Source organism: Physeter macrocephalus, chromosome 15 (assembly GCF_002837175.3).
Source record: "Physeter macrocephalus isolate SW-GA chromosome 15, ASM283717v5, whole genome shotgun sequence".
Classification (NCBI taxonomy): Eukaryota; Metazoa; Chordata; class Mammalia; order Artiodactyla; family Physeteridae; genus Physeter; species Physeter macrocephalus.
In genome coordinates this window covers 19,656,117-19,677,631 of record NC_041228.1, presented here as the reverse complement: position 1 = coordinate 19,677,631, position 21,515 = coordinate 19,656,117, and the positions used below count along the sequence as shown (strand labels likewise).

Here is a 21,515-nt window from a genome sequence, read left to right as displayed (position 1 = left end):
TTAGTCCTCCTATTGGGAACATGGCCGTGTCTGGGTACTTTTAAAAATACCCGTAACCAGTAAATGCCCTTGGTGATAATTTAACTCTGAGTTCATGGAGCTGTACGCAATTCAAACCCAAGCCTTCCATCCTTGGTGCAGTAGAGAGAGTCCAGTTCAGTGAGACACGCTTGCCATGGGCAAAATAAGTTAAAATAATGATAATATTACTAATACCAATGCTGACAAAGTGCACCAGAATCTCTGGAGGTAGGGCTCCCATCCCCAGCACTGTTTTTCTTTTTTCAAGTACTTTAGGAGATTCTAATCTGTAGCTTCTATTGCACAATCTTGTTAAAGGGATAGAGACCAAAATGCCTGGGTAAGAAGGAAAGAGGGGGCATATTTGGCATTCCTCTCTGTTTCCTGCTCTGTTAACCTGTCACTGAGTCTCGTTGCATCTTCCTGAGTGTGGGCTTCCTCTCTCCTCTCTCTGCTGTATTTAAGTAATGTCAGTGCCTCCACTGGTTCCACGAGGTCAGGGATGGACTCTGGTACTGCTCACCTTTGATGTTCCAGCCACCAGCACTGTCTGGCACATAATAAATATTTAATACATATATGTTTATAAATAATGCCTGACTGAAGGAGTGTGTGAATAAGCTACCTAATGATGATTAGGTCTCCATTTCCCCCCATGAAACTGCAAGTTTGTATTTCACTTTTGTTTGTTTTAATGTTTCATACTCTTAGAAGTAGATATTTTCATCAATTCAAAAATGACCTAGAGATAAGTTAACCTAAGCCCCCTCATTTCACAGTTAAGGCAGAAAAGTTGAAGGGTTTGCCCAGATCACACCGTGGCCAGTGTCCACAACTGGTCCAGACCAAGGCTCTTTTGGCAAGGACAGGGGCGGGTTGGGGGAAGATTTCTGTTGCTCTAGAGACAGCTCAGCCTGGTTTGATGGCTTAGCTTTAAGTCAAAGAGGCTGGGGCAGCTTTGTTCCTCACTGCAGGTTTGTGGGTAGGTTGGGGGAACTCTGCCCCAGGCTGAAGGAGGAAGCCATTCTCCTAGTAATGGCAGAGGAGCAAGAGGGCAAAAGGAAGTGTTCAAGACTTTTTAAGGCCTGGTTCTGAGGGCCAACCCTGATCCAGTATGATTTCACCTTAATTTGGTTACATCTACAAAAACCCCATTTCCAAATAAGGTCACATTCACAAGTATCTGGGGTTAAGAATCCATCATGTCTATTTGGGGGACACAATTCAACCCACAGCAGACTGGAATCTTCTACCATCTTTTATAAACTAGAGCAGTTGTTCTCAAGGTCTGGGTGCTGAACCCAGAGCATGAACATCACCTGGGAGCTGGTTAATTAAAACTCTTGGGCGTCAACCCAGACCTACTGAATCAGAAACTTAGGGGTTTAGGATCCGGCAATCTGTGGTGTCACAAGCCTGCCAAGTGATTTTAATTCGTGCTAAAGTTTGAGAACCACTACCAAAGAAGACATTAGGACCCAGACTTTGCAAAGAGGTAAATTTAGCCATTGTTCTTAAGAAGGAGGGAGAAGTGGGACCCAATCCCGATTGGGTGCCAGCCATTGTGTATCTGCATGTGTGTGTTTCTGAGTCTAGAGGGGTGCTAGAATAAGCAATGGGGGCATTTTGCTGGTGGCAGAATGACAGGGGGAAGGTGCTAGAAATAGAGCAGGTTTAACCAATTCACTGAGTACTAAGGATATATAGAGCAGGTTTAACCAATTCACTGAGTACTAAGGATAAAATTTTAAGGAATCTAGGTCCTATTTGCCTCCTGGAATAGTGGAGTTGTATAAGCAGTGTTCTTATACTCCAGAGTCATCACAGTGAATCTTCATTTTGTGTGGGTGTGAGAAGGATGGGAGGGGTCATCGGGGCTGGCTCCTGAGTCTGGCATGAGCTATGCTGAGAAGAAAATGAGAAAATGTAGGCAAGGCTTTGAACAGTGTTCAATACATTTGTGGAAATGATTATTACCAAAGACCTGTTGCTGTCTCCACAGTTCTGTCTTCAGCCAGTTCTGGAAAAGTATGACCCTGGGAGCCCTGTGGCTGTATGTGCCACAGGTGAATACAGCATTTCAGGCGTGGGGCACGGGAAGTTAATTTACCAGAGAGCCACATGTAACGTTCAGCTAAACTTAGCAAAGGGCTGTCAGTGCTTAGGTGGGGTTAGATTCTCCAGTAAAAATGGAGAGTAAAAATAAAAAATGGGCAACTTTGCCCTTGAAAATGCTTTACATTGCCTTTGAAATATAGGACATGTAATTTTTTATATATACAGTCCTGCAAAATAATTTCCTAGCACACCAAAATTGGAAAACATAAAGGAAACACTGTTAGGAAAGTCTTTAAGCAAATGTCCGTATATTTAAAGTATTCTTCCTTTAAAATAAAATGGGACGGTGGATAGACAGTGCTGAACTCTAATATCTTAATATACTGTTTGGTTTTGTGGTGATTAAATGAGAGAACTAAAGCTCCACCTTAGAATAGAGGCAGTTTTCTAAAGAAATGGGAGTTTGTGCAATAGATTTAACCTACCTATATGAATAAAACACTAACGGAGTGGTTATGATTTGCCAGAAATCCGTCTAAGTGCTTTAAAAACACCCCGGCATTCTGGCTTTGCAGGCCGTGTGCTTAACCACTATACAATCTCACCTTTCTAATTTTTCACATGTCGTGTTCTCACCATATGCAATTTTGCAGAGTGCGGACCAAGGTCAAAACTTGGAGCTGGATACACTGGTATCAGGTGTGGACCCAAAGGAACCACTCCACGTGCCTCTTCTTGAACGGTGGGCAAGTAACATGGATAAAACTTTTGCAGCCTTTTCTTTGTATGCTTTTCTTATTTTCCCAGAGGCAGAAAATATAGCATATTGTGTTGTTGCAGGAGGAAAGAATGGGGTTGAGCCTTCGTGGTTAGAGATGAGAAAAGTCTATCCGTTGTCAGAAAGTAAGAGTCGGGGGAATTCATGCAGTCAGAGGCCAATAAAAGGCACTGCAGGTGCTGATGACAGATTACTGTCCTCATGAACCTGCAGGCATGATCTAGGGCTCAGCCTTAATGTCTGCCAAACTCAAAGAAGTTAAAGAAAAATGGGACGTAGGCGATGATTTAGATTGCACCTGGGAGAGAAAGAATGCAGGACCCAAGATGTGCCTTGTGAGATAAGGCCAGCATTAGCATAGTGCAGACTCAGGCTTTGCCTTCTACTTGCTTTTTCCAGCCCATGGTAACTGTTAGAGAAGAATTTGGTATTTGAAAGGTATTTCTGTGAGGTCTGGTTTCATTCAAGAATCCCCAAAGCTGAAAATGTGAATTTTATGGGAGTGGGGGAAACTATTTGCAAATTTTTGCCCCACAGGTTTAAATGCTAATGGGGTAGTATCTGTTAAGGTGTCTTAATTGATGCAGACTATATTTGTTAAGGCAATCTCTGCCTTCCTCATACAACCCTTTTATGGACCCTTGGGGGTCCTTCGCTCTCATCCCCTGCTGGGCTGGTCGAAGGCAAAAAAGCAAACCCAACCACAAAGCCTCCCCAAGGCCCTGTTTCCTTATAGAGCTCCCTTATGTGTGCTGTATGTTTCATTGACTGTCTTTGGAGGCACACTGATGGAGTAGAAATACCCTGGACCCTGGAAACCTATAGATCTTAGTTGAAATCTGCCTCTCACCACAACCAGCTGGGTGAACTGAGCAAAGTAATTAACATCTCCACCTTGGTTTCCTTATCTATGAAATGGATAACAATATATCCCTTTCAGGGCTTTTTGAGGATAAGTTATCTATCTTTCTAATGTGGCTTAAAACAGTAAACATTTATTATCTCACCCAATTTCTGTGGTTCAGGGAATCGGAGAGCAGCTTAGCCGGGTGATTCTAGCTCAAGGTCTCTCATGAGGTTGCAGTCAAGATGCTGGCCAGGGCTGCAGTCATCTGAAGGCTTGACTGGGGCTGGAGGATCCACTGCTGTGGTGGCTCCTCACACACCTGGCAAGTTATTGCTGGCTGTTAGTAGGAGACCTCAGTACCTTGCAGCAGACACCTCTTCATGGGAATACTGGATTGTCCTCACAAAGTGACAGTGGCTTCCCCAAGAGAGAGTGATCCAAGGAGGAAACCACATGTCTTCTGTGACCTCATCTTGGAAATCATACATCATCACTTCTGCCTATTCTACTTGTTAGAAGTGAGCCACTTAGTCTAGAGCCACTTAGTGTAGCCAATGCTCATGGTGGGGGGGAATTAGGCTCTACGTTTTGAAGGGAGTGTCTAAGAATTTGTGGACATATTTTAAATCACCATAAGAGATAGCATAAGTAAGAGTCTTCGAATGAGTGTTTAGTGAATGCAAGGCTTAAATAGTATCTTGTTCTTCATCTCTCCAGTACCTACAACAGTGCTTGGCAAATAGCAGGCATCCTAAGTAGGGAGATAACATTTATTATATAATGAGCTACAGTTACTGCTTGCCTTGTGTCAGGCTTTGTGCTAAGCATTTTCAACGGAATAGCTCATTTCATCTTCACAGTAACCCTGGGAAATGGATGCTACTCTATTATTATCCCAATTTTACAGATGGGAAAACTGAAGTATGCACAGAGAAGTTAAGAAATTTCTTGGATGTTAACAGATGAAGGGGTGTGATAGAGCCAGGAATTGGTCTCAAATAATCAACTCGAGGATGGAGCTTTTAACCACAAAACTATGGGTCTTCCTACAATTCAAGGCCTCTAAAACCATTCACGTGAAATATTCCCACCTTTGAAATTTATTTGTCCTGGACTACTTTGAGAGTGGGACAAAATGATACTTGAATTGTGAAGTCTATATCTTGGGGCACTTCTTCTCAGATCTAGAATGCCCTAAAAATTCCCAGCCAAGATTTCAGAATGTGAAGCCCAGGAATTCCTCCCTTACATTCTTCCTTTCTCCACTGTTGGATAAAACACTTCCACGGCCCTCTCCTTTCTTCTGTCCTGCACTTTAAGTTTCTCCTTTTTTTTTTTTTTTTTTTTAAGATTTTTTTTTGATGTGGACTATTTTTTTAGAGTCTTTGTTGAATTTGTTACAATACTGCTTCCGTTTTATGTTTTTGGCTTTTTGGCCACAAGGCATGTGGGATCTTAGCTCCCTGACCAGGGATCGAACCCACACCCCTTGCATTGGAAGGCGAAGTCTCAACCACTGGACTGCCAGGGAAGTCCCTAGGTTTCTTCTTGAAACTGATGTTTGAAGGTCCTAAGGCTAAATATAAGTTTGAAAACTGCCCAACGAGAAGATCTTAAAGATCCTGCTCTAAAGTTTTATGATGATGTGAGTCCTTCTTCCTGCTTCCTTATCCTTAGAGAAATTAGTGACCAAGTCTGGTCAATTTGTCCTCAACAACTACTCTCTTGATTCCTTTTCTCATCCCTTAGCCACCATCTTCATTCTACACCGGGTGAGAGCTAGGATTGAAACATTGTAGCCATCCCAAACAGCTCACATCTCCAGTCATTCTTAGCTCCGAACTATCTTGTGTCCAGTGACCGCATAAACCTCCAAGAATATCCTCTTTGGTTGTGAAAACCTGTTCTTAAATAAATCCCTTCACTTGGTTGTGTAGCAGTCCTCACACACGGGGCCACAGATACTAGTACATATCAGTAATTTTTGGAGAATGTCGTCTTAAAGAAGTAGTTTGCTTTAGTGATAGAATTTCCTGAAGATTTTGACGTGCTAACATGCAATGTGAATCTCCCTGAGAGAGAGAGAATGTGACCCAAGAGGTTGACTCTCTTGGGCTTGTTGTGGACTCAGGTCAGGAAACTCTCTTGGGTTGTCTATTTGAAAGCTGTTTCTTATTACCGGGCCTCTTACCTGAGACTTCTTACTTGGTGATGAGCCCCTACTCACCGTACTACACCTTCACTGGTGATATTCCAGAAAGCCATTCCTCAATAACTGTTGCTCTATTTCTCCTTTACTGCCTAACCCTCAGCCTCCCCAGAGTCACCACTTCAGAATATCAAGATGTGTGTGTGCATGTATACCTATACATAACTTTCTTTACCGAAGGATGGGGTGATTTTATGAGGGAATTGCCCCATAGAGGATTTTTAGGGTAGAGAAACTACTCTGTAAGATGCTATAATGGTGGATACACATCATTATACATTTGTCCAAACTCACAGAATATACACTACCAAGAGCAAACCCTAATGTAAACGATGGACTTTGGTGATAATGATGTGTCAGTACAGGTTCATCAATAATAACAAATGTACCACTCCGATAGGGAATGTTGATAATGAGGGAGGCTATGCGTGTATGGGGGCGGGGGGTATATGAGAATCCTCTGTACTTTCTGCTCAATTTTGCTGAAGGCTAAGGAATTACTGTGCTTCATAGTGTGAAATTTTGGCTAGGAATGTGTGCAGCCTAAAACTGCACTGAAAAATAAAATCTACTTAAAAAAAAGGAAAGAAAAAATTGAAAGCCGAGTACTAAATATAACTCTTCAAGGTCCAAAAGTATGCATGTGTGTATGTGTGTGTGTGTGTGTGTGCATTAACTAGGAAGTCAACCCTTCTCTAGATGGGTCCTCTTTCAACACACCCACAATTTCTAATCTGACTTCCCTATCCCTGGTTTTGCCCCTCTATCCAAGAGAGCCTTATCTTCTAGACGTCCCCATTGAAATTCCATTCATGTCCTGGAAAACCCCAACTCCTACCCATTGGGTCCTTCCAGGACCCATTGTGATTCCCCTCATTAAGACGTTCCCCCAAGTCCAAGTTATTAAGTCCAAACTAGCATCCTCGGGTTTTCATTTGGTCAATCAGTGATTTCTTCTGACAACCCAACAGGCAGCAGAACGGTACAAGGGAAGGGTCTTGGTGCTCTCAGTTTTACAGCGTCATTCAGGTCAGCATTTATCCTCCAAGGCGTATCCCATTTGGGGTTTTCCTAAAGATGCACCTTAAAAACACCTATCAGACCTATTAGACAGCACATAGCTTACTCTACAGCTATTTTAATTCTCAGAGGGAACACAGTCCCTTTCAACCCTAATAAAAAAAATATTTCTCAACTGCTTTGTAATTTGCAGTATAACTTTTTCTTCCTTTGAAGGCAGCAAATTTCATTATTATGCAGAATAGTATTACACGCCTTTTATACTCCTTTTTAGCTTGTATCACGTTGGACTTGAGGCATAAAGAAAGGAGCCATGTGCCTCCAGAAGACTGCCCTCTTAGTCATATAAAGGGAACATTTGAAGGACCATTCAAGCAAGTAAGTAGTCAGGCACTGTGCTGGACACTAGGAAAGGAAACATGAGTTAATACAACTTTGCTGCTCTGAGTGTACGCCTTAAAAGGCATTTATTCATTCATTTGTTGAATGTCCAGTGCATTCTGAGCACCTAATATGTGCCAGGTACTATACTGGGTGGTGGGGGATGCTTTTGACTGGGTTCCATGGAAACAGACTCTAAGACTGAGAATTGTGAATAGTGCGTGAAGATTTACTGGGGAGTATTCTTGGGAGATGCACGTGAAAGAATGTGAGGGCGGCAGGATGGGTCAGGGAGAAAAATGGATATTCAGTGAGGTTGCAAATGAGGCCTCTTCCTATCCTACCAGGAGCTCTGGAGCTGAGATAACCCTTTAGAGATTTCCTAAAGTGGCAAGGAGGCCGGGCCGTCGTGTGCCATGTCAGCCAGTCACTGGTGGCCTAGTGTCTCTAAGAGGGTCTGTAACAACTATGTAAAACAAGCCAGTTTTCTGCAGCCTAGGGCAGTGCCCAGCAAGGGACATGGCTTTGAGCCATCAGTAACCTATATCCCCAGGAGCTGGGAGATGGGAAGAAATCTGTGTGAGAACGCAACATCCACTATTGGGTTATAGCAGGAACAAGGATCCATTCATGTCCTCAGGGAGTTGATAGTTTAATTGATGAGCCATAGCAGCAAAATAGGTGAGTGCAAGTGCAGGTTGATTAGTATAAGAGTAAAGTGCTATGAAGACACAGGGCAAGAGCATCTAGCCCAGTCTTAGGCGTCCTAAGCAGGATTCCCAAAAGAGGTGATGGCAATGATGATGGAAGGAATTAGGCATGTGAAGGCAGTGAGTGTGGAAACTGTTAGAAAGAGTCTTCCTAGTAAACAGGACAGTGTGTGCAAAAATGAGAACACGGCATGGGGGAACCTTACACAGTTAGGAATGGCTGGAGTGAAAAGTGCATTAGAATTGGTGCACAGTGAGGCAAAGGAGCTGAGCAAGGGCTTGAACCTGAAGGTTGGACCTGAAGGAGCAAGGACGCCAGGTCCAGCAGTTGGGGACTTGATCATCTTGACAATTACAGTTTCCAGCAGGGAGTGACATGATAAAATGCGCAGTGCGGGAAGATCATTCTAGCTGCAGGGTGGAGAAAGGAATAGAGATAAAAGAGCATCACAGGGTCCCCTATGAGTGACCATGTAGACAGCTAATTTGTTAATTTCTGGTGAAAATGATAGTGACTTAAAATAGAGACGTGTCAGTTGCGGTGGAGAGAAATGGTTGGATTTGAGAGATACTAAGAAGGCAGAATCCATAAGGCTTGACTGATTGGGTATGGGTCCTTAGGGGAAAAGAGGAGTCAACCTCAGATATGTCTTTGAGCCAGAGCAGTCTGTCAGTGGTGTGAAGGACGGGTCTGTGAGAGTGTCGGCCTGAAACAAGGGAGCCAATTAGAGCCGTGATAAACAATGTATTTTTGTACAGGGGCCCACTCAGGAGAAAAAAGAAGTTTCTGGCCATACTCATTTCGTTCAAATGAAAATAACATTATAAAATTCTGTGAAAATAGTATTGTATATTCTTATAATTTAAATTACCTTTGTTAGAAGAATATCAGTGAGAAAATTGGCCCTGCTTTTAGCCACTTAAATATTAATATCTGGGCCAAGTTTAGACATAGCACCACGGAGCTTCTCATTTTTTGGTTCCTTTTTGTGTGGTGCTTTGGACCTCACAGAGAACATTCTAGAGTGTGTTCTTTTTCTACCCTTGATGCCACCTGGCAGGTAGGAATTATTACATTTCTAATATATAGAAGCAGAAAAGGAGGCTCAGAGAAGTGAAATGGCTTCACTTCCCATGTGGCAGAGTTGGTTCTAGAATGTTCATTCATTCAGTGTAGAGTTTCCTGAGGTTGCAGTCACTTCTTGCCAAGCATCACACAAAGATAAAATCAGCGTGCCTGCTTCCTGCTTTTTCCGGCAACCTGAGTCTCTCTCTGCTGGCTGCAGGATTGTCTGTCTGCTCAAGAGCAGAGAAACTGAGCCTGGCAGAGAGATATTGCCAGAGTTCCCCAACACTGCCGCTTTCTCCTGAAGGTGCTGGCCACCAGAGCATTCTTGCTTCCTGACCACATTCAGGCCACTTCTGGGTGTCCTGCCCTGGGTCATCCTATCAGACTTTTGGTTACTTGGAGCACAGAAGTTGGGAAAGACAGAGGTGGTTTCTACAGATGTAGATTCCTGGGATGTCTAGGGTCTAAAAACCTTCCAGCCAAGTAGAACGTGGTTTCTGGGTTGCATTTTGTAGCCAAATGAACTAAATGTAGCCCAAAGAGCCCCACCCCCCAAATCAGTGATACTGTAACCTCCAGGTAAGATGACTCAGCCCTTAACTAGAGCAGAGATGAGGAAAGGAGGAAAAGGGAGGGAGGGCAGGGGAGGAGAGGGGAGGGATCTATTCTGAAACTGTCCCTCAGGGGGCACTCCCTGGCTACACAATAGCCTCCTTTTTAACCATCACTTGCAGTGTTGGGTTTTCAAATACAATGAGAAGGGAGCTTGTTTCTTAATCTGGCAATTTAGAAATTACAGATGTAATTAAATATGATTACAGATAAACTTGAAATAGATTTACTGAATATAAACACACACCTACAGATGCACGCATTTCAGGTTTATTCATTAGTCTCTTCACAAGCACTTTGTGGGCTTTTTTTTTTCCCCCAGCTTTATTGACATATAACTGATATATAACACTGTGTAAGTTCAAGGCCTACAACATGTTGATTTGATACACTTATCTATTGCAGAATGATTACCACCATAGAGTTAGCTAACACCTTCATCACATCACATAATTACCACTTCATTTTTGTGGTGAGAGCATTTAAGATCTACACTCTTAGCACCTTTTAAGTATGTAAATACAATATTATTACTATAATCACCATGCTGTACATGGTGATTCCCAGAACTTATTTGTCCTATAACTGGAAGTTTATACCCTTTGACCAACATCTCCCCAGTCTCCCCCAGTCCCCAGCCCCTGGTAATCACAGGGGCTCTACTCTCTGTTTCTATGAGTTTGGCTTTTTTAGGTTCCATATATAAGTGATATTGTACAGTATTTCTCAGACTTATTTCATTTAGAATAATGCCTTCAAGGTCCATTCATTTTGTTGCAAGTGGCAGTATTTGCTTCTTTCTCATGGATGAATAGTATTTTTTTATATTTATACAGTAAGTCCCCTACATATGAACCTTCAAGTTGTGAGCTTTCAGAGATGTGAACGTGCGTTTCGCATGCCCAGTCACTTAAGTTAATTAACACATCCGGCCTACATTGTCACGTGTGTGCATCCTCTACAAGTGGTTGTGCTTTTGTGTACTTTGCTGTACAGTACTGTATAGAGTACAGTAGTACAGTATCTTTATTTCAAGCCCAGGATGTCCGGAAGGAAGCATAAAAGCAGGGTGATGTAGCTGGTACTGCTGAGAAGTGCCAAGCGATAACAATGGAAACAATAGTAAAAATAGTTGGGAGAGTGGAGCAAGGCCGTAACCCTGAATGGGGTTTGGAAGAACCTTTGCCCGCAGTTTGTTCACGGTTTTCGTGGATTTGAGAAGGTGAATGAGGAGTTCAAAGTGGTCTTCAGCAACTTAGTGACCCTCAGTGAGAAGCTGGAACTAGATCTGCAAGAGGACGACTTCATTGAACTCCTTGCTGTGCAACACAAGGAGCCTACTAATGGAGACCTGATGGAATTGGAGGCCCAGGGAAAGGATGAAGAGAGACAAGAGGAAAAAGAAGTAACTGAAGGACTGAAGAGATTCTCAATGCAGGAAATGGCAAGGGGATTTTCTTTATCTGAGGAGGCACTGTTAGCTTTTGAGGCACAGGACCTGAACGTAGAACGGTACACAAAGGTTGCAGCAGCTGTTCTGAATGCAGTGCTACCATGTCATCTATGACAAGAAAAAAAAGAGCTACTACCCAGACATCACTGGATCGTATGTTCAAGAGGGTAGATAGAATTAAATCCAGCAAGGAACCAGAACCTGTGTTCCATCAGCGTCAGGCGTGAGTGAGACTGCAGCTCGCCCTCCGTCTCCTATTGCTGACGATCCTTCAGCTCTACCATCTCCCACGTCCTCTCTTTCCTCCAGTCAGTAACTCTTCTTGCCTGTTCACTCGGTGCCAGCCCCTGGATGCCAGCTGTTGTGCTGTCCTACTGTACTTTTCAAGGTACTGTACTGTAAGATTAAAAAGGTTTTCTTTATTTTTTGTGTTTGTTTTTTATGTATTATTCTTGTGAAAAGTATTATAAATCTATTACAGTACAGTACTATATAGCCAATTGTGTTAGTTGGGTAACTAGGCTAACTTTGTTGGGCTTACAAACAAATTGGATTTACGAACGTGCTCTTGGAATGGAACTTGTTCTTATGTAGGGGACTTACTGTATTTATATTTATATATTTGGAGAAAGAGAGAGAAATCCTATCTTCTTTATCCATTTACCTGTTGATGGACACTTAAGTTGTTTGTTTCCCTATCTTGGCTACTGTGAATAATGCTGTAATGGACATGGGAAAAGCACTTTGTGGTCTCGATTGTCATGCACGGTTAGTGCAAAGTTTTGGTTTTTGTCATCTTCCTTACTACCTTCTCTGAAGTCTGCCTCTATCCTGAGCAGCCTTAATTTGCTTCCGGAGTCCCATGATATTGTCCCTGAAATGTGCATCAAATTGAGCAGAGAGCTGCCTTTAGCATTATAAATACTGGTTGTACAAAATTGCAGAATGTCTCTAATTTTAGTTGCAAAAGTAATAGTAATAATATAAACAGCTACCATTTATTGGGCATTTACTATTAACCAACTCTGAGCTATGTGCTTTACACGCACTAACTCAATGATATGTTGGGATTCAATTCTATTACAGCATAAGGATTTTGCAAATTTTATAGCAACAATTCAGCCATTGTAAAACCTTCTATTTTTTCACTGCCTTTATCTAGTTCTTTGAATTCTACACTCTGCAGGACTCAAAATGCCAATTTTGTACCATTTTCTCTACCCTCTGTGAAGTAGGGAAGATGCCTCTTCTTACACTTTTACTTTTCACACGGAGGCATCAAAGTACATTGCCTTCCAGTTTGTTTTTCCCATGCAGCCCCTGCTCTTGAAGATTTCTTCTCTCTCCCTAGAATCTTCCTTAAGGACATATCTCAGGACAAGCAGTCTTCCAAAGGCAGCACTTTCCAATAATTCCCCCTCCCCACCCTGGCACATTCTTATAGGTATAGGCATATTTTGACAAAACCCTCAACCAAACAGCTGTCTCATATGGCTGTAGAAGAGGTAAGACAGGCTGCAGATGCTGTGTGATTCCCAGCACGGCTCAGACACCTCTCGCACTCTGCTCTTCAGGCATATGCAGCACTATAATAGGAATAATCTTGAGTGCGTTCTAATTTGTTCAATTTAAAATCAGGCTGCTATGAATCTTATTCCACAGAAATGTGCGTGCAAAAAGTGTCACACTGTATGTAAAAAAATCCTAAGGAAACCACCAGAAAAAGCGACGAAATAATAAATGAGTTCATCAAGGTCACAGGATACAAGATTGATTTACAAAAGTCAATTGTAATTTTATATACTGGCAATGAGCTATTTGAAAATGAAATTTAGAAAACAGTTCCATTCACAATAACACCAAAAGAATAAAATACTTAGGAATAAATTTAACAAAAGAAATATAAGACTTATATACTAGAAATTGATGACAGAAATCAAAGAAGACCTAAATAAATGGAGAGACATTCCACGTTCGTGGATTGGAAGATGTTAATTCTCTACAGTCACTATCAAAGTCCCAGCAGGTGTCCTTGCTGGAACCTCTGTTCTGCCTTCATGAGAAGGTCTATGCTCCCCCTCTCCTGGGCCATCCCATTAACTAGAAGCTGGGCCAGCATTGGTTTTGTCCAGATGCAGATCTTTATGTTTTGTAAAGTTTGAAAAGCTTCAGTTGAAATTGACTCCCCGTGATTTGCTATGGTCAAATGAACTAAAAGTAGCTAAGTGAGGTCTCTGTACATCCTGAGTGAGCAGATACCATAACCATCCAGGGTCAGAATGGCTTGAAAAATACCATTAATCAAATGAAAGGACAACCACAGATTGGATTGAGAAAAAATTCGCAAGTCATATATCTCATAAGGGATTTTGAATAGACTTTTCACTAGAGAAGATACATGAAGGGCTAACAAGCACATGAAAAGATGCTCCACATAATCAGTCACTAGGGATATGCAAATTAAAACCACAAGAGATACCACTTCCTATGCAGTCAAAAGGCTATAATAAAATGGAGACAAAAGCAAGAGTTGGGGAGAATGTGGAGAACCTGGAACTCTCACACATTGCTGGTAGAGATGTAAACTGGTGCAACTGCTTCAGAACACAGGTTTTCAGTTTCTTACAAAACTACCATATATCCCAGCAATTCCACACCTATGTGTTTACCCGGGAAAAATGAAAATATGTACACAGAAGGACTTTTAAATGAATGTTCATAGCATTTGTATAACACAAAAGCCCCAACCTACATTCAAATATCCATCATTTTGTCAGTACATAAACCAAATGTGGTCTATCTATATACTGGAATACTCTTCAGTAATAAAAATAATTGAAGTACTTATATAGGCTACAACACAGATGAACCTCAAAAATATTATGCTAAGTGGAAGAATCCAGAAACCAAAGATTACATATTGTATAATTCTCCATATATGAAACATCCAGAAGAGGCAAGTCTACGAAGACACAAAGCAGATCAGTGGTTGCCTGGGGCTCTGGTTGGGAACAGGAATTGACTATAAATAGGCAATGGGAGTGGGGAGGAGGGGTCCATGGGGACTTGTTGGGGTGATGAAAATGTTTTCAAACAAGATTGTGGTAATTTTTGAACATCTGTTTAATTCACTAAAAATCATCAACTTGTACTCTTATAATGGGTGAATTCTATGACTCTTATACCTCAATAAAGCTGTTAAATAAAAATAACCAGCACAGGGGCTTCCCTGGTGGCGCAGTGGTTGAGAGTCCGCCTGCCGATGCAGGGGACGCGGGTTCGTGCCCCGGTCCGGGAAGATCCCACATGCCGCGGAGCGGCTGGGCCCGTGAGCCATGGCCGCTGAGCCTGCGTGTCCGGAGCCTGTGCTTCGCAACGGGAGAGGCCACAACAGTGAGAGGCCCGCGTACCAGAAAAAAAAAAAAAAAAAAAAAAAACCAGCACAGAATGGAAAGTGGGGGTATAGATAAATCAAGTTTGGCAACATATTGATAATTTTTGCCACTGGATGATGGGTAATGAGGGATCATTATACTTTTTCTTTTCACTCTTTGTGTACATTCAAAATTCTCAAATAAAAAATGAAAAAGAAAAGATTAAAAAGGGAATGTCACACTTCTTGCTTCCTTTAAATGGAATGAAATCTGATTCACAGTCTTTATATCCCAAGGCTGGAGGAAAATTCCATCTGTCATCATAGATGCCCCTGGCCAGGGTTATTCATCAATCTGGGCTGCTCATGTGGGGCTCCAAAAAGTCTTCAGGCTAGCAGGGACTTGGTGGTATGACTGTTACCTGGTATGAATGGTTTTTAGAAAAAGTTAGCAATGTCACATTTAGGCCATAGCTGGAGCAGGCATCTTTTCTGAGCTCTGTGGCATCCATGTAGAGGGCCAGCCTCCCGAGGTCCCCTGTAGACACCGGATCCTGGTCATTCCCTGCTGAGTCCTGTGCATTCATCCCCAAAGAGGAGTGGGGCTTTTGGACATACCGGGGTGAACCACAAACCTGCATGTTCTTCTGGGCTGGGAGAGTAACTTCTCCAGGCTCACCCTGCTCTCTTGTCCTAACCTCTTCCCTGGATTTCGCCTTTCCTAATGTCCAGGAAGGGAGTTCATCTTGCAGTCACGTATTTAGGTTGTGCTAATGCATCTGAGGTATGCATTAGGTATGGACTAAAAAAATATTCTTTGATTAAAAAAAGTGTGTGTGTGCATGTGTGTGTAAAGTACGGAGACTAGTACACAAGGAACTCTCATATTTTCAAATGCATCTTCAGCATGCAAGCCCTAGTGCATTCACTCATTGAATAATTCACAAAACAAATGTTTATTGAGCCCCTCCAGGTAACACCAGGCACTATTTGCTGCACCGGAAATGTAACACTGAACAAAGCCCACAAAGGCTCTGCTTTTATGCCGCTTAGATTTCAGAGCTTATGATTTCAAACTTTAATGTGCGTAAGAATCCCATGGTGATCTTGTCAAAGTGTAGATTCTGATTTTGTAGGTCTGGAACTGCTTGAGATCAGCATTTCTAACAAACTCCCAGGCATGGTGAATGCTGCTGGGCTACCAAACATGCTTTGAGTTGCAAGGTTCAAGGGTGGAAAGCAGGAAAATATGGGAAAACACTGAAGTTGATTTTTCATAAGTTTCCATATTGAATTATTTGCAATGAGCTTCTTATCCGTGCTTAGGGATGGTCATTGCCATGCTCTGCCCTGAGGGACCCTACACTTGTCACTTGGACCCTAAGTGAATTATTTCTCTCTTTTGTCGTGGAGACCACCCTGGCCAAGCAACCTACCCAGACCACACCCTCCAACTGTCCTGCACCGTCTGTTCACACCCAGTGGCTTCTCTGATTAATTCATAGGTCAGGACCTGTGTGTCAAAATTCCCTTAGGGATCTGATCCTGTTTTGCACTTCAGAGGCCCATCTGGCAGGTATCCAAGGTGTGTCGAGATCTTTGGAGCTGCACTTGAGCCTTTTCTGGTCTTATATTTTAACTCTTTCCTGCTCTCCACTTTTAGGTTATGGTGTTAATGAGGAGAGAATGGGGGGAAAAAAAGGAAAATAGTGCCTTTGTGTCCATTTATTTTTCATATGCCTTATTTCCCTTGAAAGCAATCTCTTGGTGTTTGTGTGATTGTTGCACAAAACGGGTTAATTCTCTGCAGGCCACTGGTTCAGTGTGGAGCACCTATGTGAATAATTCAAATACTGGTTCTCCTGGTGTCTCTTGCAGCTGCAATAGGGGTTAGGGAGATTGTGAGGCTGTCCATGCCGATAAAGATGTACCATGAAATCTGTGTGTAGAAGGAGGCTTCTAGGAAGACTCTTCCAAAGGGGACAGACCCTGTAGCTTATCTCCTTGGACTTCGACTTGTGCCCTTTCACCCCTCTCTTCTCTTTCTCTCTGGAACATGGAAAAGATCCTGGAGATTGAGTAGTGCCTTGCAACCATGAAACTGAAAGCTTTAGACTAACAATTTTGGAGCAGGAAGATAAAGAGCATCTGGGACCTTGAGGGCATCTTCAGCTGTTACACCCATTCTGGAATACCCACCTTCAGATTCCTGTTTGATCTGGATACTCTAACCAGGGTTCCATGACATGAATTGGAATCCGCTCCCTAAATGATACATATAGTAAGAAATTTATATTTTGTTCTGTGTGTAATTGAAAATCATCAGAGGGTTGTAAGCAGGAGAGCTATATGGTCTGATTTATATTTGTAACAAATGACCCTATGTACTATATGGAGACTAGACCATAGGTCCTACCGGGGACATCAATTAGATGATCATTGCAGTAATTCAGGAGAGAGATGACGCTAGCTTAGACTAGGGTTATGAAGGTAGAGGGACATTGTTTGAGTGTACTTTAGAAAGTTTTTTTAAAAAGGAAACAAAACTGAATATACACTAAGATAATAGTGGCTAGCATTTATTGAGTATCATTACCTGCAAGACAAGATTCTGAGCATATTCCGTAACTCACTCATTTAATCTTTACACTAGTCATGTGAAGCAGGAATTATTTTTACCTGCATTTTACAGGTAAGAAAACTAAGGAGTAAAAAGGTTAAGTCATTTTCTAGTAAGTGATGGAAGATGCCTTCCTCCCTATGTCTGTGTTGGGGAGGGGGATTTCTGTGTATGGGTATGGGGGTGTAGATATAGAAAGAGTTATCCTTAAAAAAAAGGCTAGAAGAAAATATACCAAATATTGTAGAAGTTTTATGTCTGAGCAAGAGGATTACACACAACTTCTTTATACTTTTCTTATTTTCCTGTATTTCTATAGTGAACATATGCTAGTTTTTTACATAGGAGGATAATTAATATACAAAAGATATTCTGGTTTAGAATTGTGGTGTTTAGCGGTAGATTTACTGTCATATCAGCTGTGTTTAAACAAAGAGAGAACGGGTCATTGTATAGTTATCATGACCAAGACAAATGAAACCAAGCTGAGCTGTGGAAATTAAGTCGTGGAACAGGTTAAGTTTCTAGACCTCTAGGACATGATTTTGACTTCCTCATCTTAGCCAGTCATCTGTCTACTAATTGATGATGTCTTCTGGAAATAGTCCTATTCAAATAACCAAACTTTTCAGCTTTTCCAAACTCTGGCATTGTAGGGAAGCAGCTCTTTAGCACACAGTCTGCCTGTTTGTTCAAATGTGCTCCTCGTGTCGGGATACTATATGCCAAGTTGGCTTTCTTTGAAGAATTTTCCTTGTCTGACTTGACATCATTTAGTTTATTTATGTTGGAGAACCCTCAGGGAAATACTATACCTGTGTTATATATGTGTGTATGTGGATATAAATTGCAGAACAACAAATCATTAGAAGGTGAATTTAAAGTCCTAGTCCTCGAGCTGTTCAAAGGTAAACTATGCACCCTGTGCCAGAGTCAGCAAATGAAAAGAGAGCAGTCAAAATTCAGCTGAGGGGTAGGGAACCACAGAATAAGCTTTTAGACTCCAAATCCTAGAAGTGTCAGGAGCCATCTTTTAAAAAATCTAGATTCTAACCTCTCTGCAGGCATTGAACGTTTATTTCATTTCTTAGAATAGCCCAGTCTCTCTATCCTCAACCTCCTTTACATGTCTACTGTTTGCCCATTTTTTAGCCCTAAACCTTGCACTTCAATACCCTGAATATATTAGAAGAAAAAAATGCAACCTAAATGTATCAAAAGTAGAAAACAAGAGATAGTAAAAAAAAAAAAAAAAAAAAAGGACTCAAAACTCAGAGAGCAAACAACTGCTAATTGACCATTCATATACATATATCTTTTTCTTAAGGATTTGAGAATGTTGGAGTATATGCTCCTTGTTTTTCCATAGAAAATTTGAAGGACATAAAATCCATTATATACTAAGGAGCTCATATTAAAAATTTTAAAATAAAAGTCTAAATAAACCACATTTTATTTTTTAAAAATAGCGCTCTGTTTCATTACATTTTCTGCCATCACTAAGATTTGACCAATTCTTAAGTGAAGGCAGCCATCAGATTATGTAGTCAAATTAGATGGAATGTCAGTGGGGAAGAAAATGATGAAGAAAAAGTGTACATTATACAATCAAGAAGCATGAAAAAGATTAGAATCAAGAGGCTTTAGGATAGAATTGATGGAGGACCAGAGAGGGTTTTTGTTTTTTATTTTTTTTAATTTTAAAATAGGTTTGGGAGCTTAGTTTAAGCTACATGACAATACCAGTGTTTGGATAAAACAAAGAGCACAGACTTCAGTTGAGCAAGGCACTCCTTCCTAAATGGACTAATTCTGATAAATCACCAAGACATGGGGCTGCTAGCTTCTAGACAATGAATTTATACAAAAGGAAACAAAGCCTCATAGACATTTTTATTGTAGATGTTCTCACTGTGTCATTACCAAGCTATAAAACAAGGAAGGAACTCAGCATAATTGCAGCCTCTCTCAACAGAGGAAGAATTGGTTTGAGAAAAGCCCCATTGTAACTCATTGACTCGGGGGTTCCCCCAGGAGGACCATAAATCAGGTTCAAGAGCAGGAACCATATCCATGCTGTGGGTTATCTCATGTAGGCAATGGAAGAATGATCCTAAGTCCAGAGGCCAGTGGTTTGTGATATGCTCTTTTTTCTCATGTGATGCAGGGTTGCCTTAGGAAAGGCCACTAGCTTCGCTGAGCCAGTTTTCTTATTCATAAAATATGGTGGTGTAAGTATGTGAACTATAGGGACCTTTTCAACGTGAGCATTCTTTCTTTCTCTTTACTCTAAAACCTTAACTTGTATTCTTTACTCCAAATCCAGGGCAGTATTGTAATGTTTAATTGCTGACAAATGAAAAGTGAAAATCCAAACGTTGGAAGAGAGCCTTGTAGCCTGCTGATCCCTGGTGTGATGAATTATATTACTCTTCATCAAATATTTCACTTCCCCTCCTTGAAGAACCGCTACTTGTGTGAGGTTTATGTCTCTGCCCTGTTGAACTCAGGAGTGGCTTTGTAAACTTGCTTTCTTTAATGGAGTACAGATGAAGGTAACATGTGTCACTTCCAAGATGAACATTTTAGATTTATCATGTTTCTTCTGTCTGTATGATGGCCATAGATTTATTGGAGATAGAGGATGTTCTGTTACCCTGAGTCTGGAATGACCAGTATTTGGAGCAGTAATGATCATGCATTGTAAGCAAGAGAGAAACTTTTGTTTGTTTTTCTTTGTTTGAATTTTATTTTATTTATTTTTTTATAGAGCAGGTTCTTATTAGTTATCTGTTTTATACATATTAGTGTATACATGTCAATCCCAGTCTCCCAATTCATCACACCACCACCACCACCACCACCCTGCCGCGTTCCCCCCTTGGTGTCCATACGTTTGTTCTCTACATCTGTGTCTCTATTTCAGCCCTGCAAACCGGTTCATCTGTATCATTTTTCTGGGTTCCACGTATATGCGTTAATATACGATATTTGTTTTTCTCTTTCTGACTTACTTCACTCTGTATGACAGTCTCTGGATCCATCCACGTCTCTACAAATGACCCAATTTCGTTCCTTTTTATGGCTGAGTAATATTCCATCGTATATATGTACCAAATCTTCTTTATCCATTCATCTGTTAATGGGCATTTAGGTTGATTCCATGACCTGGCTATTGTAAGTAGTGCTGCAATGAATATTGGGGTGATGTGTCTTTTTGAATTATGGTTTTCTCTGGGAAAACCATAATTTTTCTCTCCCCCAGTAGTGGGATTGCTGGGTCATATGATAATTCTATTTTTAGTTTTTTAATGAAACTCCATACTGTTCTCCATAGTGGCTGTGTCAATTTACATTCCCACCAACAGTGCAAGAAGGTTCCCTTTTCTCCACACCCTCTCCAGCATTTGTTGTTTGTAGATTTTCTGATGATGCCCATTCTGACTGGTGTGAGGTGATACCTCATGGTAGTTTTGATTTGCATTTCTCTAATAACTAGTGATGTTGAGCAGCTTTTCACGTGCCTCTTGGCCATCTGTATGTCTTCTTTGGAGAAATGTCTGTTTAGGTCTTCTGCCCATTTTTTCATTGGGTCGTTTTTTTTTTAATATTGAGCTGCATGCGCTGTTTATATATTTTGGAGATTAATCCTTTGTCCGTTGATTCGTTTGCAAATATTTTCTCCCATTCTGAGGGTTGTCTTTTTGTCTTGTTTGTAGGTTCCTTTGCTTTACAAAACCTTTTAAGTTTCATTAGGTCCCATTTGTTTATTTTTGTTCTATTTCCATTACTCTAGGAGGTGGATCCAAAAAGTTCTTGCTGTGATTTACGTCAAAGAGTGTTCTTACTATGTTTTCCTCTAAGAGTTTTATAGTGTCCAGTCTTACATTTAGGTCTCTAATCCATTTTGAGTTTATTTTTGTGTATGGTGTTAGGGAGTGTTTCATTCTTTTACATGTAGCTGTCCAGTTTTCCCAGCACCATCTATTGAAGACACTGTCTTTTCTCCATTGTATAACCTTGCCTCCTTTGTCATAGATTAGTTGACCATAGGTGTGTAGGCTTATTTCTGGGCTTTCTGTCCTGTTCCATTGATCTATATTTCTGTTTTTGTGCCAGTACCATATTGTCTTGATTACTGTAGCTTTGTGCTATAGTCTGAAGTTAGGGAGTCTGATTCCTCCAGCTCCGTTTTTTTCCTTGAAGACTGCTTTGGCTATTCAGGGTCTTTTGTGTCTCCTTCAAAATTTTAAGATTTTTGGTTCTAGTTCTGTAAAAAATGCCATTGGTAATTTGATAGGAATTGCATTGAATCTGTAGATTGCTTTGGATAGTATTGTCATTTTCACAGTGTTGATTCTTCC

At 41.2% G+C, this 21,515-nt stretch overlaps 1 long non-coding RNA gene across 1 annotated transcript in view; it reads left to right on the top strand.

Annotated features, from left to right (window-relative positions):
- The window catches only part of LOC129392848 (uncharacterized), a 272,680-nt gene that overhangs the window by 1,021 nt on the left and 250,144 nt on the right, over positions 1 to 21,515 (top strand). The window contains exon 2 of the long non-coding RNA XR_008619517.1: positions 2,733 to 2,821. This is a non-coding gene — a long non-coding RNA (uncharacterized lncRNA). The remainder of the gene's footprint in view (positions 1 to 2,732; positions 2,822 to 21,515) is intronic.